We start from the raw sequence: 6,171 nt of genomic DNA on the forward strand, positions 1-6,171 counted from the left end.
TTTTTGAACTTGTGATGTCTGATCCTCTTCTTCCTGCTTGTCGGGATTACAGGCATGTGCTGTTCTACTCAGCATGGGAAACAGTTTTTTATGTCAGAACACAAATCTCACTGTGGTCATTGTTTCTGATACAGTTATTAATTATTGACACCTCCGCAGTACTCTGAAGTTTGCTTATCCTTTCAAAAGCCAATTTTAGTATTAGTTTTTTTTAAAGGAATTTTCCATTTAGTATGTGTGGCATATGTTCATGTGTGTGTGTGTGTGTGTGTGTGTGTGTGTGTGTGTGTGTGCACACGCACATGTAAAGGCCAGAAAAGGGCATTTTTCTTTCTTTTTCTGGCTCAAGCCAAGTTTTTGACATAGGGTGTTTATCTGGACCTCAAGCTCAGGTTTTGACCAGACAGCCTGTGAGGTCCTATGATCCCTTTGTCTCCACACTCGTCATTGGGCTTACAGATATGTACCCATGATTGGCCTTTATGTGGATATTATGGATTCAAACTCAGGCCCACCTTCTTGCACAATAAGTGCTCTTTCCCACTGAGCTCTATATCTCGAATCACATAACTCTTAAAGGTACTGGCTGTGGAAATACGTGGAGTAAGAAAAGATTTTACCTTCTTATTACACAGTGAGAAAACTTTACTGCCAGAACAGTTGTGTTTCACCAGTGAGTCTTGTGCTAAGTGACTGGACCAAGACCCACTAGGATTTGCTGACTCACCTCCAGAGGCTTTCTCTTTGTCACAAGTCACTTTTCCTTCCCTTCCCTTTAAGACTTATAAATCGCACAGTTATATGCCAAGAAATGTGTGCTGTTAGTATGTGCTAGCAAAGGAAGAAGACTAATACTATGATTTTGTAATTATAGCTCAATAACATAAAGTACTTAATGTTCAGTAAGTTATTCATGATATAAGCGTAAGAATCAAACTGGTCCAAAAACCGATCCTAAAATACTTTGTCTCCACTAAACTTTCAGTGTAGATATTCCGTGAGTATCATTTTGTTGTTAATTGGTAAAATAAATATATTTTAAGTTTGATTGCATATTCTCTTTACAGAATACCCACAATACACATGCATTATAGTAAATCAGAAATATAGCTAAGAGAAAACATGATAAACTCCACATTTTTTGCTACCTGGAGACTAACTGCATTGCACTGACATGCTGGTGGTAACATTTTGTCAACTAATTTTTATGTAGCATTTTAAAATAATGGTTTAAATATGTTCCTATCATAATAATAACTGGCATCAACTGTACTTCTTTTAAAATTGTGTGTGTGTGTGTGTGTGTGTGTATAACTAGCAGCAGTTGCTTCTCTTACTCTACCATGTGGGTTCTAGGGATCAAACTCAGGCTGCCAGGTTTGGCAGAAAGTGGACTTAGCTACTGAGTCAGGTGACTTTCTTTTTCTTAATTAGAAGAAAATCTCTAAAATCTTTGGGATTTGCTTTGAGTCTTAGAACATCTGCATTATTTTGTAGGGTTTATATATTGAATTAGTGATAGAAAGGTGCTTAATAAAAATTAAATAGTGAAGTATCAGAGATGAGTACGATTTATTATTTTTACTTACTACAGAATAATTTTTATCTAGCTGACAAGTATTTAAAAATATTGCATATTCCCTTCTACTCAATCTCTAATACATATGCTAAGAAACATTCAGTAACCATTAGCATAGATCAAAATGCTTTGCAAACCAAAACAGGGAGAATGTTGATTACCCAGTGTAGTGTAGATGGTAATACTACCTTGGAGAGTGAGCCCACACAGCCTCAATTTAATTTTTCACTTATATAATCTTATTATGCAGCTTTTGATTCTTCTTTTTCTTTTTTTCCCTACAGATTTTTGAGACAATATCTCACGTTGCAGTCCTGGCTGACCTTCAACTTGCAATGATCCTGCTGTCTAACTTATCTGGCCAAGTGCTGAAAGTACAGGTAACAGTGTGGTCCACCAGCTCCAGCTCAATCTTCTAATAATATAAAAGACCAGGTAGAACCACAGTTTACTGATGAATAACTATGGATACTAATTATCCTTCAGAGGATCAGGATTGTTGCTCAAGAGAGTACAACACACAGAGAACAAAGCATTTGAAAATGAAGGTGAATATATGGTCCTAAATTGCCTGAACTATGAACAAGAACCAACAAGAGAAAAAACATCCCTTATATAGGTTATAGGTATGGAAATGAATACCTGTATTGAAGTGAAGTGAAACAGTGTCTCCTAGAAAATCTGGGATGCCTGGTTTCAAAAATTAGTAAATTCTAGAAGTACACAGATGTGTATCCTTCATGAAATTTACTCAAAGGGCCCGGAGCTGTCGTGAGAAAAGGATTGCCATTTGGAAAGGCGATGTGGTATGACTGAGAGCTGAGGGTTCTGTTTATATATATATGCCATCTCCTGGGATGTAGTCACTCTGGAGATCATGGTTGTCTCTAAAGTAATATTTAGCTCTTGTTTTCTCTTGCTCTGTGCATCATGTTATATTTCCCAAGTGTGTTAATTTTTTCTTTTTTCTGTAGAGTCATCTTGCACTTTTGTAGAAGGAGCTGTGGGCCGCTTCCCACCACCCGGCTCCCGCATGGCTAGCTTTACCCAAAATAATTACACAGAAACTGTATTCATTTAAACACTGCCTAGCCCATTAGTTTCAGCCTCTTATTGGCTAATTCTCACATCTTGCTTTAACCCATATTTAGTAATCTGTGTAGAACCACGAGGTGGTGGCATACTGGGAAGATTCTAACCTGCATCCATTTCAGAGAGGAGAGCTATGGCGTCTGCCTCACTTCCCTTATTCCCAGCATTCTGTTCTGTCTACTCCACCCACCTAATTTTCTGCCCTATTAAAAGGTCAAGGCAGTTTCTTTATTTAACCAATGAAATCAAACAAAACAGAAGACCTTCCTACATCACACTTTCAGAATTTAGACTATAATGGGAGAAGGAACTATTTAGTACTAATAGTCCAGGTACTGCCTCCACCCTCACCACCATCATCATCATCACTGTTGTGACCATCATCATAACCTTGACTACACTGTCATTAGCATCATCTCCATAGGAACCCTGGTAACTACCAGCAACATTGGGCTCAGTGCCATGATAGTTATTATTCCTTGTTAATAATTCAACATGATGAATCATGAGCTAACCTTGAAATGTTTGTTTTAAAGAGTTTTGTTGGAAAAAATTCTGCCAATTGAGGAAATTTAGACCTAGAAAGACAAATGATACCCATTACCTCTCCAATTCAAATCTTGGTTTCTTTGTTTTGCAGGTTTAGCTTTGTGCACAAGAAGAAGTCTGTTGCTAAACTTCTGTTCCAGTGGGAGAGCAACATCTTCTAACAACTGTACTCAGTCAGAATACTGACATCTGTATGGCCTGCTAATTTTATTCAGAGCTCTCCAGTTTTACTTATACTCATTTTGTCACTATTTTTTTTTGTGTTATCTATTCAACAGTATAGGTTCTTGTATCTACGATCACAGTTGAGATAAAAACATATAAAATATATTTTTTATGATTTTAAAACAATGATTTGGTTTCTTAATATCCTTCTAAGGTGACTCTTTTCTTTTGTATCTTTATAAATTACTAGTGTGAACAATACAGTTCCTATACTTTGGTTATCAAAGTTTTATTTTTATGTTTTACAATTTATTCCCATTATTTTAAATTTTGTATGTGTTTGTGTTGGTATGTTCATGTGTGCAGAAATACCTTTGGAGGCAAAGGCAACATACTCCCCCTTGGAGCTTGAGTTACAGACAGTTGTGTGCTGGGAAACGAACACAGGTGCTCTGCAAGAGCGGTGCGTGATCTTAATCAGTAAAACATCTCTCTAGGCATTAAAATTCTCTGTACTTGGTTTCTGGACTTCCCAATTTGTCTCTGAACTTAATTATAGTCATCTCTAATACCTTCCTTGCCATCTGGTATGACAAGATGTTGTGATTTATCACAGTGTTTTCATTTTTCAGAACTGAGTCATTCATGCCTCCAAGAAACTTGATTCTTTCAGTGGGGAAATGACACCTCAGGAATGTAGACCTGGTGCCAGAGAGCTCAGGGTTTCTGGATCATCACCATTTCCAGGTCCAGAGGGGATCATTGCTTCTGGAACATCACTGCTGCTTCTGTTTTCTTCTGACAGTTAAGACATCAGGACTATGAATTCTCAAAGGGTCTCTTGCTTCTCTTTGTCTGTTTTCTGCACTTTCGCCTTGAATCTTTAAAAAAATGTACAGAAAGTTTCCTAGAATGTTTTTTTTATTGATTTGTATTGAGCTCCACATTTTTCTTTGCTCCCTTCCCCTGTTTAACCCTCCCCCAAGTTCCCCATGCTGCCAATTTACTCAGGAGATCTTGTCTTTTTCTACTTCCCATGTAGATTAGATCTATGTAAGTCTCTCTTGGGGTCATCATTGTTGTCTAAGTTATCTGGGATTGTGATTTGTAGGCTGGTTTTCTTTACTTTATGTTTAAACACCACTTATGGGTGAGTACATGTGATAATTGCCTTTCTGTGTCTGGGTTACCTCACTCAAAATGATGTTTTCTAGTTCCATCCATTTTCCTGAAAAATTCAAGATGTCATTATTTTTTCTGCTGTGTAGTACTCCTCTGTGTAAATGTACCACATTTTCCTAATCCATTCTTTGGTCTAGGGGCATTTAGGTTGTTTATAGGTTCTGGCTATGATAAACAATGCTGCTATAAACATAGTTGAGCACATGTCCTTGTGACACGATTGAGCATTCTTTGGATATATACCCAAGAGTGGTATTACTGGGTCTTGAGGAAGGTTGTTTCCTAATTTTCTGAGAAATCTCCACACTGACATCTAAAGGTGCTGTACCAGCTTGCAATCCCACCAGCAATGCAGAAGTGTTCACTTTACCCCACAACCTCTCCAGCATAAATTGTCATCAGTGTTTTTGATCTTAGCCATTCTTACAGATGTAAGATGGAATCTCAGAGTTGTTTTGATTTGCATTTCTCTGATGACTAAGGATGTTGAGCATTTTCGTCAAGTGTCTTTTAGCCATTTTAGATTCCTCTGTTGAGAGTTCTCTGTTTAGGTCTTTACTCCATGTTTTTTATGGATTATTTGTTCTTTTGATGACCAATTTCTTGAGTTCTTGGTATATTTTGGAGATCAGACATCTGTCTGATGTGGGGGTCCTAGAATGTTTTAATTGTTCTTTCTGAGACAGTTTTCTCAAGTGTGGGGTTTCTTCTTAAAGTGTTCCTTGTGTGCCCTAAATGAATTAAAGCTAACTCCATGGAAATGGAAATGTGTCAGTGTTATATTAAAGAAAGAAAACAAAGTACTTCCTTTTGTATTGACCTGACTAACAGCAAGTCCAAGTCTGAGTTCCCCACCTCTCTCTGTGTCTTCTGTCTGTAGTTTGTGGTTCCTGGTTTGTCTTTTGTGAATCTGTCTGATATGTTCCCATTTCCTCCATTTGTGTCTTATTTATAACCACCTGATGTCTAACTGATCCTAACACAGGTCTTTACTCCTTTGTTGAACAGCACAAAAAGCATCATATTGGGGAAGGAATGAAGGGTATTTTACAGAAACCTCTAACAGAGTTTTATAAGAGAATAAGTTATTTACACCAATTGACCCAATGCACTTAGCATTGCAAACATAGTCTTATAAAGAAATATCCATATCTGAAATAACTTAAACTCAAAACATACAAAGAAATCTTTTAGAAGTCCATAATTTTAAAACCCAAGCAATTCAATTAAAAACAAGCCACATTTAATAATATTTATTATATACAGGAAGATATCAAATGAAGAGAATTTGGTGTCCCATTAGAGAAAATAATATCTGAACCAAATCCACAGAGTGTGTTCTTTGCATAATATATTGCTTCATAAAGTTTTGTTTTTGTTCTTTTTTAAGACAGGGTTTCTCTGTCCAAGCTGGCCTTAACCTCAGAGATCCACCCGCCTCTGCCTCCCAAGTGCTGGGATTTAAGGTATGCCACCACTGCCCAGCTTGTCTCATAATTTTAGCTAGTCATGGAACACTTTATCCAGAAAGGTCTTTGCAAGCTAGATCTAGTTCCTGCAATTCTTGTTTTTCATTAACAATGATTCTCTCTCTCTCTCTCTCT

This window comes from Alexandromys fortis, unplaced genomic scaffold, assembly GCF_014885135.2.
Source record: "Alexandromys fortis isolate MF-2015 unplaced genomic scaffold, M_Fortis_MF-2015_v1.1 scaffold_253, whole genome shotgun sequence".
Lineage (NCBI taxonomy): Eukaryota > Metazoa > Chordata > Mammalia > Rodentia > Cricetidae > Alexandromys > Alexandromys fortis.